A 12,496-nucleotide genomic window follows, 5' to 3' on the forward strand; every position below is an offset into this window, starting at 1 on the left:
TGCAGGAGCAGCTCGATCTTCCTGTCTCTCTCCCCTTGCCTCTCCAAAAACAAAACAGAACAAAACTGAATAGCATAGTAGACGAAAAACACAGAGCTAATTTCACATTCTGGCTTTACCAGTGTACTAACTGCATGACCCAGAGCAAATGACTTAACCTCTTAGTGCCTTAGTGCAGTGATTTTCAATCCGGGTGCTGCAGAACACTGGTGTGCTGCTAGGATTTTTAAAACATGCACTACCTGAGTATTAGTCAGGGGCACTCACCTTTTTTTCACTTAGATCATCAAATTAGAAAATGGCAACAGCCAAGAGAATAGCTGTCTGATGTGAATGAATCAGAATTATTCCTATTTTTTTGTCAGATCAACAAAATGTATGATGTATTTTTTGGTGTGCTGCAGAATTTTAGTAATTAGTTTACATATGCCATGGGATGAAAAATATTGAAAATAGTGCCTTATTGTCTTCATCTACATGACAAAAATGAAAACAGTGCTTAACACTTACGCTTTTTATAAGGTCTGTATGTATTAATATAAGTGTATTATTTTGAAAAAATATATCAATTATAAAACTGTTGAAATATAGAAATATATATATATGTATATGGGGAGAGACAGAATAATGGCAGAAGAGCAGAAACAAAATAATAAATTAACAAAGGTAAAAGCTAATATTAATAAATTCAAAAACAAAAAGAAAGTAGAATTGATGGAAAAGCTTTTCCCTCAAAACCATGCTAAACTATATAAACTACTAGCTAATCTAATCAAGGAGAAAGGGAGAAAGGGAAAACACAGAAATGGAAAAAATAAAAATTAACACAGTAATGAAGAAATGGAAAATAATTACATGAGATTACTTTGCTCATTCTTGTGAAAATAAATTTCAAATCTGGGTGAAATAGATGATATCTATGAAAATGTAAATTACATTAAATTGGCTCCAAATGAGATCTAAAAATGATAATAATAACTCAACTGCCATTGAAACAAATCTAGTCTTACTGAAGAGCTATGTTTTCCTGCAAAAGAGTTTCAAAAAGCTTTCAAAGGTATTTTCTCTCAAATATTCAAGAAATAATTCATTCTGAAAGTCTTTAGGTGTTCCTGAGCATAGAAAGAAGAAACTTCTAAACTCTTTTTGCAAATTAACATAACATTGACAGGAACTCACACAAAAATAGTCTCTAAAAGAAAACCATGATTGATCTTATTTATGTATATAGATACAAGAATTTTACAGAATATACTGGCAATTAGAATCTGCATATAAAAAGTAACATGCAAATATGACTTGAGTTCTTTCTAGGAATTCAATAATGTTTAATATTAGAAAACATTAATATAATAATTCACCACATTAATAAGTACAGGAAGCAATGTGTAGCTTAATCCTATAGTGATGATCACATTTTTCATAGACATACAATTTTCTAGAAGGACATGATAGAAACAGTGAACTAAGAAATTAATTCAAAGCAAGGGAGGTAGAGTACATATGAATTTTCTATTAAAGAGGATTATTTTATCATGTATTTCTGCCATTGCCAAGGTTTGCTCTCTTGTATACTTTAATCTTAGAGACGTAAGCCTTTTTAACGTTGCCAAAACATTTGTGGGAAAACACCTGAGTGATGCAACTCTACGAAGAGGTAGAAAGCCATTGTAAAAATACTACCCCAATTCCTCTTACAGTTTCTGCCTGAAAATCCATTATTAGAGATTGATTTCTTCAGCTTATATGCTCCTGCACTCTGCCTTATAAAATGCAAATACTTTGGGGAAATATAATATGCTAAACTAATTCACAACATAATGTCAGTAATAATAGAATGTTAAAAATGAGCACCGGGAGTAGAGTTTAGTGGTTGAGGGTTGGGACTTCATAGTGAACAGACAGATTTAAATCATATCTGTAAAATTCAGTAGCTGTTTGGCCTCGTTAAGCTGAATGAAATAAAAATTATGAAGTCACCTACTTCACAGGGTTGCTGGTGTATCAGTGAAACAATGCAAGTATTTAAAATAATGCTTTGCATGCATTAAGCTTTTGGTAATGATGGAATAGATGTAAACTATTATCATCAGAAATGAAGCAATCAAAAGAAATCTGTTGAACACTAGCTGTGTGAAATGAGCATTGTTCAGAATACCCAGACATACAAGATATGCTCTTTGTTCCTAAGGAGCTTATGCTAAAACATGGAGGTAGTAGATCTGTTTTCCTCTGAATTACCTCAGAATGTACAAGTACATGTTAAATACATGCAAAGAGGAGAGCTACAGACAGTGGGATAGAGCATACAGAAAGAAGGAGTAGGGGGTCTAAAAATAAATTTCAGTCTTGCTTCATAGATAAAGTCAAAGCTTATCTCATAAAAAGGTCCAGTTTGCGAGAGAGATAATAACATATAGAGTTCTGATCTCTTTGTCTATTTTTTTTTTAATTAAAGGCAGCAAGGAGAGTCAGAGGCTGGAAGACACAATTCCATCTCAACACTTCCACAACACTAGTATGATTACAATACAGATCTATGATCTGTTTTTCCAGCTCTTATTTTTCCTCATCATCTTTTTTCTAAAGCTCTTATCACATAGAAATGGATTATTCAGTTTTTCTTTCTCAGTACTCAACATCTCCCTTGTGACACTTTCATCATCTTTACTGTGAAAAAAACATGGTAGTTACAACGATTATCTTTTAAATTTGCATAGTAGAATAAATTATTAAAGTTCAACTTACACTCTGACTTTTGGTGTAGTTTTCTCTTTTTACTCCTAATGAAAAATGAACAAATCAGGTTCGATTGCATAGTATTAGTGAGAACATGTTTTTCAATTGTTTTGCTCCAATTTAAGCCTTTTAGCATTTCAACATTAAGAAATTCAGCACCATCAATACATCAGTTTGTACAGAAAGATGGGAGAATTTCTATTACTTCATTGTTTGTAAATGTGCCTGCACACACTTTCAGTTAGACCCTGACCAAATTAATACAAAGTAATGAGAACTGTGGTGAAAAGGGTTAGCTATAATTGAGATACTAGATTCCAAAGGTGAGAATAAATATTCCCAGATATTGAGTTGTTGAGAATGAGATTACTGATGCACATCCTGTTCGTATCGGTATTGGCTCAAAACCTAGGATAGGCTCATGTTTGATGACAGAGCCCATAAGTGTGACCAGCTTCAGAGAATAGGAGAAAACAAAGGCAGGTAAAACTAGAAAGATCCAAAATAAATGTTACCTCCTTTATAAAGTTTTTATTCATCTTCTTAACCTGATGTCTGTTCTCTAGTCTTTTAACTCAAAATTGTGTCTATATATCTTTATACCAATACTGAGTACCAATTATATACTGTTCACTAAAGTATACACTCATATACTTTATTTAATTTAAGCCTCTTAACAATTGCACATGGTAGAAAATTTGAATAGAGGACAAAAATAGCTAACCCACTGGAATTATAAACCCATATCTGCCTATAGAGCTAATGATTACCCTTATACTATGCTGTCTCACAAAGTTAGTCTGCTTGACTTTGTACTACAGTTATATATTCATTAAGTTCCTTCTTACAGAATTATAAATGTTTGTGAGCAAAATTATGTTTAGACTCATCTGTACCACGAAGTTAGCATGGAACAATAAAATATTCAGGCCTGTTTAAAATGTGAGATTTTGTTAATTTTCTATTCACATACTTATAGTCCCTTGCACAGTAAGGATTATATTTCTCCAAAGATCCAGATGAATAAATATTTTTGAATGACTAATTGAATAAGAATATATCATATTTTGTTATAGCTTTAGAGTAAGTCTTGAATTTGTGTAGTGTCAGTCCTCCAACATTGTTTTTTAATATTGTGTTGGCTCTTTTGGATTTTTCACCTCTTAATATAAACTTCAGAGTCAGTTTGTCAATTACTTTCTGGGATTCAATTGGGAATGCAATAAATCTATAGATCAATTTGGGGGAGAACTGATATCTTGACAACATTAAATTTTTCTATCTATCATTTTCTAATGTGAAAACTTAGATTATATTTTAGATTTTTTCCTAATATACATATTTAATGACATATAATTCCCTCTAAAACATTGTTTTTGCTCCATTCTTCATATTTTTATACACTGTATTTTAATTTTCATGTTGTTTAAAATATTTCTAAAATTTCTCTTGAGATCCCTTCTTTGACCCATGGGTTATTTAAAGTATATGATTTAATCTACAAGTATTTGGGGATTATACAACTATCTTTCAAACTTGTTGATTTTCAGTTTAATTACACTGTGACCTGAGAACAGATATTGCATGATTTTTATTCTTTTAAATTTCTGAAGGTGAGTTTTATGGCCCCAAATGTGGTCTCTCTTGGTGAATGTTCTATGTAAGCTTAAGAAGAATCTGTGTTCTGTTGGTGGATCAAGTTGTCTATCCACATCAACTAAGTTCAACAATGACCTTAATGATTTTTTTTATAAATAATTTTTAATTTTAATGGGATGACATCAATAAATCAGGGTACACATATTAAAAGAAAACATTTCCAGGTTATCCTGTCATTTAGTTATGTTGCATCCCCATCACCCAAAGAGAGATCGTCCTCCGTCACCCTCTATCCAGTTTTCTTTGTACCCCTCCCCCTCCCCCTTTCCCTCTTTCCCTCCCCCCACCCCCCATAACCACCACACTCCTGTCCATGTCTATTAGTCTCGCTTTTATGTCCCACTAATGTATGGAATCCTGCAGTTCTTGTTTTTTTCTGATTCACTTATTTCACTCCACATAATGTTATCAAGATTCCACCATTCTGCTGTAAGTGATCCGATGTCATCATTTCTTCTAGCTGAATAGTATACCATGGTGTATATGTGTCCCATCTTCTTTATCCAGTCTTCTATTTTTTTTACAGTGATTAAAAGCCTTTAAGCAAGCTCTTGGCCAATACAGCAAGAATCCATAAAAGAGTAGTGTCCTTAACATGTTCACCAAGTCCAAGTTGGCCCCAACACCATGCCAAATCCCTGAAAAATGCAACCCAACCCCAGTTCAGTCTGTTAGGAGCTGTCACAGGGAGCAGGAGTCCAGGAAAAGTCCACATCCAGGAAAAGTCTGCATGGCACTGGAATTGTTGTCACCATTCTATACTTTGCAGCTCATGTCCAAGTCCCAATGACCACTGCTTCTAGCTGGTAATGGTTCAGGTAGACTGGAAAAGCCATTTGCAGCATGTGTGGATATGGAGCTTCTGTTCTCCTCTGCCTGTAGAGATGAGACCAGGTTGCTTTTCCCTGGAGTTATGCAACTGTGGCATGGTAAAGAGAACCTTGGGATAAACTAAGCTGGGTGGCAAAGGTAGATTCATAATAGAAGTTGGCAAAAGGGGGAAAGAGAGCTCTAAATTAGGAGTAGATCCCAGCCTGAAATATGAGTGGGGCATTGAGGTAGGAGGGATAAAGGAAACACTATATATTAAGCAAAGCAGCAGAAAATAGGACTATCAACACCCACAACAGAGATCTTTGAGGGAAGAATAAAAAAGCTGACTATTCAGGCAAAACATAGTTAAGTGGCCCTTGTGCAAATGAGATCAGTTTACCTGCTTCTTGGAAGAAATACCCTAGGCTCGTCCACAGTGTCGTAGATGGGGCCGATGGCCCTGGGCACCTTCAGCCTTCAGTGGCAAACCCCAGCTTTCTGGGCAAGGTTAGGTCATAGGTGGCTGGAGCAGGGCTGGAAGAGACTGAATCCTCCCTTAGAGGAGCGAGGGGGAAGCCGACCTTGCAGTGTCCCTGTTTCCTCACAGCAGAAGCATGTAAGCCTGGCAGGCTTTAGCTCAATGACCTTCCTACCCACTATTGAAGCAGGACCCAGATGGCAGCCTATGAGACCCTTCTGGGGCGTTAGAGCCTTTAAGGGTGTATCCTAAAAGCTGGTAGTTCCCCTGATCTCTATTGGGTTTTTTTCTGCCTCTAGGTATCTTAAAAGCCATGCTCAGAATATCTCGCTGAGGGGTTTGAGGATCCCCATCCGCCTATATAAATCTTTTCCATATATCTGGAGCTATTTGGAAAAAGAAAAAACAGTGTTATTAGCTGAATCTAATAAAGAAGGTAGTAGTTTGCAGGTGAAAAAGATTTGGTGTCTCCTGTTCATCAGCATTCCAAAGAAACGTAAATTTTTTTAAGTAAAAAGTATGATATGGTAGACCCATAGGAGTTCCAGGATATGATTACCCCTTCTCAATTTTTTTTTAAATTGACCTTAAAATGTTTGCTAAGTACACTTTAATAATACCTTAACTTTAAAGATTGTAAGCATGACAAAACACAGTAAATGCTTTTGCTCCATATGCAGGAGCATTTTCAGTTTAGCCAGTTTAGGAAATCCAATAATAGAACAATGTATACAGACAATGAGTTATAGCATGCTTAGCAGCCTCTCCTGTTCTGACAGAGGTTACTATAGATCCGGAATATGTATCCACTGTAATGTGGACATAAGACTGTTTGCCAAATGAAGGTATATGAGTAACATCCATCTGCCAAAGTTGTCCTGGTAGGGGTCCTTGAGGGTTAACTCCAAATGAAGGGGCAGTATAGGACCCCTTGGACAGGATTTCCCAATCTGCCGTGCTGCTTCCCAAGAAAGTGGAAACTGTTTACACCGGGCTGCAGCGTTCTGGTAATGAATAGTATGAGACTGACTTGCTCGGTCTGTCATGGTTGCTCCATATACTTTTCTTTTGGGTAGCTTGATCAACAAGGGCATTCCTAGGCCCTGGCAAGTTGGCTCAGTGGTAGAGCGTCAGCCTGACGTGCAGGAGTCCTGGGTTCGATTCCCGGCCGGGACACACAGGAGAAGCGCCCATCTGCTTCTCCACCCCTCCCCCTCTCCTTCCTCTCTGTCTCTCTCTTCCCCTCCCGAAGCCAAGGCTCCACTGGAGCAAAGCCACGCTGGGCACTAAGGATGGCCCCATGGCCTCTGCCTCAGGTGCTAGAATGGATCTGGTTGCAACAGAGCAACACCCCAGATGGGCAGAGCATTCCCTCCTGGTAGGCATGCCAGGTGGATCCCGGTCAGGCGCATGTGGGAGTCTGTCTGACTGCCTCCCCATTTCCATCTTCAGAAAAATACAAAAAAAAAAAAAGTAAATAAAAAAAAATACAACCAAAAAAAAAAAAAAAAGAAAAGAAAAGAAAAAAAAAAGGAGGCATTCCCTTGTGCTAAAGCTCCATGGAGCATGGAGTGAGCTTGAGTATGTCCTATGAAACATGGAGCTCTATGTTGACATATAAGTCTTAGAAGAAGGAGGAACTGCTGAAATAGTTCATCAGTATTTGTCCCTAAGACAGTAGTCTTTATAGTGGAAACACCATAAGTAAATATTTGCTGTCTGTCTATAGATTAAAGGGGGAATATGGAAAATGCTGAAAAGCCATGATATTTGTGCCGCTCCCCTCCCCCAAACCTCTCCCTCTCCTCCCACCACCCTGTAACCTCAACACTGTTGTCCATGTCTCTGAGTCTCATCTTTATGTCCCACCTATGTATGGAATCATATAGTTCTTAGTTTTTTCTGATTTACTTCTTTCACTCAGTATAATGTTATCAAGGCCCATCCATGTTGCTGTAAAAGATCCTATGTCATCATTTCTTATGGCTGAATAGTATTCCATAATATATATATATATATACCAAAGCTTTTTAATCGATTTGTCCTCTGATGGACACTTGGGCTGTTTCCAGATCTTTGCTATTGTGAACAATGCTGCCATAAAGATGGGGGTGCATTTCTTTTTTTCAAACAGTGCTATGGTGTTCTTGGGGTATATTCCTAGCAGAGGTATAGCTGGGTCAAAAGGCAGTTCAATTTTTAATTTCTTGAGGAATCTCCATACTGTTTTCCACAGTGGCTGCACCAGTCTGCATTACATCCAGCAGTGCAGGAGGGTTCCCTTTTCTCCACATCCTCGCCAGGACTTACTCTGTGTTGTTTTAATGATGAGCACCATTCTGACTGGTATGAGGTGGTATCTCATTGTGGTTTTAATTTGCATTTCTCTAATCATTAATGATGTTGAACATTTTTTCATAGGTCTATTGGCCATCTGTGTGTCCTCTTTGGAGAAGTGTCTATTCATTTCTTTTGCCCATTTTTGGATTGGATTGTTTGTCTTCCTGGTATTAAGCTTTACAAGTTCTTTATAAATTTTGGTTATTAACCCCTTATCAGACGCAATGTCAAATATATTCTCCCATTGTGTAGTTTGTCTTTTTATTCTGTTCTTATTGTCTTTAGCTGTGCAGAAGCTTTTTAGTTTGATAAAGTCCCATCTGTTTATCCTGTCTTATATTTCTCTTGCCTGTGGAGACAAATAAGCAAATATATTGCTGCGAGAGATGTCAGAGAGCTTACTGCCTATGTTTTCTTCCAAGATGCTTATGGTTTCATGGCTTACATTTAAGTCTTTAATCCATTTTGAGTTTATTTTTGTGAGTGGTGTAAGTTGGTGGTCTAGTTTCATTTTTTTGCAGGTAGTTGTCCAATTTTCCCAACATCATTTGTGGAAGAGGCTGTCTTTACTCCATTGTATTTCCTTACCTTCTTTGTCAAATATCAGTTGTCCATAGAACTGTGGGTTTATTTCTGGGTTCTCTGTTCTGTTCCATTGATCTATTTGCCTGTTCTTATGCCAGTACCATGCTGTTTTGAGTACAATGGTCTTATAATATAACTTGATATCCGGAAGTGTGATACCTCCTGCTTTATTCTTCCTTTTTAAGATTGCTGAGGCTATTCATGTTCTCTTTTGGTTCCATATAAATTTTTGAAATATGTGTTCTATATCTTTGAAGTAAGTCATTGGTATTTTAATTGGTATTGCATTGAATTTATAAATTGCTTTGGGTAATATAGACATTTTAATGATGTTTATTCTTCCTAACCATGAGCATGGTATATGCCTCCACTTATTCGTATCTTCCCTGATTTCCTTTATCAATATTTCATAATTTTCCGAGTACAAGTCTTTAATCTCCTTGGTTAGATTTATTCCTAGGTACTTTATTTTTTTGGTTGCAATGGTAAAGGGGATTGATTCCTTGATTTCTCTTTCTGACAGTTCATTATTAGTGTATAAAAATGCCTCTGATTTCTGAGTATTGATTTTATATCTTGCCACCTTGCCAAATTCATTTATCAGGTCTAGTAGTTTTTTGACTGAGACTTTAGGGTTTTCTATAAACAATATCATATCATCTGCAAATAATGATAGTTTTACTTCTTCTTTTCCAATTCGGATGCCTTTTATTTATTTTTCTTGTTTGATTGCTGTGGCTAGGACTTCCAGAACTATGTTGATTAAGAGTGGTGAAAGGGGGCACCCCTGCCTTGTTCCTGATCTTAAGGGGATTGCTTTTAATTTTTGCCCATTGAGTATGATGTTGGCTGTGGGTTTGTCATAGACAGCCTTTATCATGTTGAAGTATGTTTCCTGTATTCCCATTTTGCTGAGAGTTTTGATCATGAATGGGTGCTGGATTTTATCAAATGCTTTTTCTGCATCTATTGAAATTATCATGTGGTTTTTCTCCTTCTTTTTTTTTATGTGATGAATCACATTGATTGATTTGCGAATATTGTACCAGCCTTGCCTCCCAAGAATAAATCCCACTTGATCATGGTGTATGATTTTTTTCATATATTGCTGGATCCGGTTTGCTAATATTTTGTTGAGGATTTTTGCATCTAAGTTCATCAGGGATATTGGCCTATAATTTTCTTTTTTTGTGTTGTCTTTCCCTGGTTTTGGAATCAGAATTATGCTCACCTCATAAAAGGAGTTTGGAAGTCTTCCTTCCTCTTGAATTTTTTGAAATAGCTTGAGAAGGATAGGAGTTAGTTCTTCTTTGAATTCAGTTGTGAAGCCATCAGGCCCCAGACTTTTCTTTGTTGGGAGTTTTTGATAACTGTTTCAATCTCATTTGGTGTAATTGGTGTGTTTAGGTTTTCTGATTCTTCCAGATTGATTTTTGGAAGATTATGTGATTCAAGGAATTTGTCCATTTTATCTAGGTTGTCTAGTTTTTTGGTATACAGTTCTTCATAGTATTTTCTTCCAATATTTTTTATTTCTGTTGTGTCAGTTGTTATTTCTCCTCTCTCGTTTCTAATTTTATTTATTTGAGTCCTCTCTCTTTTTTTCTTGGTGAGTCTCGTCAAAGGTTCATCGATCTTATTTACCTTTTCAAAGAACCAGCTCCTGGTTTCATTGATCCTCTGTATTGTTTGTTTAGCCTCTATGTCATTTATTTCTGCTCTGATCTTTACTATTTCCTTCCTTCTACTAGCTCTGGGCTTTACTTGCTGTTCTTTTTTTAGTTCTTTTAGATGCAGGGTTAAGTTGTTTATTTGTGCTTTTTCTAGCTTCTTGAGGTATGCCTGTAATGCTATAAACTTCCTTCTCAGGACTGCTTTTGCTGTGTCCCATAAATTTTGAGTTGATGTATGCTCATTATCGTTTGTTTCTAGGAATTTTTTAATTTCTTCTCTGATCTCAATGTTAACCCATTCGTTATTTAATAACATGCTATTTAGTTTCCAAGTGTTTGAATGTTTTTCAATTTTTCTGTTGTGGTTGATTTCTAGTTTAATGCCACTGTGATCAGAGAAAGTGCTTGATATGATTTCAATCTTCTTAAATTTGTTGAGACCGCTTTTGTGCCTAACATGTGGTCTATTCTAGAGAATGTACCATGAGCACTTGAAAAGAATGTATATTCTGCTGTTTTAGGGTGAAAGGCTCTGAAGATATCTATTAAATCGATTTGATCTAATATGTCCTTTAAGTCTGTTGTTTATTTGTTATTTTTTTTTTCTTGAGGATCTATCTAATGATGTTAGTGGGGTATTGAAATCCCCTACTATTATAGTATTACTGTTGATCTCGCCCTTTAAGTCCATCAAAGTCTGCTTTATATATTTAGGTGCTCCTATATTAGGTGCATAGATATTTATAATGGTTATATCTTCCTTTTGGATGCTCCCTTTATCATTATGTAATGACCTTTTTTATCTCTAACTATGGTCTTTGTTTTAAAGTCCATTTTGTCTGATATAAGTATTGCTACCCCAGCTTATTTTTTATTTCCATTTGCATGAAATATTTTTTTTCATCCTTTTATCTTCAGTCTGTGTGCATCTTTTAATTTAAGGTGTGTCTCTTTTAGACAGCATATGTATGGGTCCTGTTTTCTTATCCACGCAGCTACCCTATGTATCTTGATCGGATCATTTAATCCATTAACATTTAAGGTTATTACTGATATGTAATTGTTTATTGCAATTTTTTTCTTTGAAACTGTATTCCTCTTTTGCTATATTCTTTTTTTCCTTTGATCTGTTTACAACAGGTCCCTTAGCATTTCTTGCAGCCTTGGTTTGGTTGCAGTGAATTCCTTGAGGTTTTTTTTTTTTTTTTGTCAGTAAAGCTTTTTATTTCTCCTTCAATTTTAAATGATAGCCTTGCTGGATAAAGTAGTCTTGGTTGTAGGTTTTTGTTCTGCGTTACTTTGAATATTTCTTGCCATTCCCTTTTGGCCTCGAGTGTTTCTGTTGAGAAGTCAGAAGTCATCCTTATGGGGGCTCCTTTGTAAGTGATAGTCTTTTTTTCTTTAGCAGCTTTTAATATTTTCTCATTATCATTTAGCTTTGGTATTTTAATTTTGATGTGTCTTGGTGTTGGTTTCTTTGGGTTTCTTCTTAATGGAGTTCTCTGTGCTTCCTGAACATGTGAAATGTTTTCCTTCCTTAATTGGGGGGAAGTTTTCCGCTATGATATGTTTGAACAAAGTCTCTATCCCTTATTCTTTCTCTTCTTCTTCAGGAACCCCTATGATGCGGATGTTATTTCTCTTCATGTTGTCACAGAGCTCTCTTAGAGTTTCCTTAGACTTTTTGAGTCTCTTTTTTTTTCTGCTCTGCTTCCGTGCCTTTATTTATCGTGTCCTCTAACTCACTGATTTGATTCTCTGCTTCATGCATCCTGCTTTTAATTACTTCCATTGTATTCTTTATTTCAGATATTGTATTTGTCATTTCTGACTGATTCTTTTTTATTATTTCAATGTCCTTTTTTATATTTGTTATCTCTTTATTTAGGCTTTTGTAATGGCTATCTATGGTTGTTCTAATATCTTTGAGCATCCTAACAATCATTATTTTAAACTCTGCATCTGGTAATTTGGTTATATCTGATTCACTTAGGTCCTTTTTTGGGGATTTCTCTTGGTTTATTTGTGTTGTATTTCTCTGCCTCCACATTTTCTCTTCACGGGAATGGCTGTGATCACACGCTCGGGTGCACAAGCGTTGGTGGCCTTGGCCTTTGCCCCGCCCCCGTGTCTGACGTTATGCTCGGTCCTGAGGGCATTGGCGAGCACCTTTGCTCAGCTGTGGGTCTCCGCCTGTTTCTGGGCTTTT

Source organism: Saccopteryx bilineata, chromosome X, assembly GCF_036850765.1.
Source record: "Saccopteryx bilineata isolate mSacBil1 chromosome X, mSacBil1_pri_phased_curated, whole genome shotgun sequence".
In the NCBI taxonomy this organism is placed as follows: domain Eukaryota; kingdom Metazoa; phylum Chordata; class Mammalia; order Chiroptera; family Emballonuridae; genus Saccopteryx; species Saccopteryx bilineata.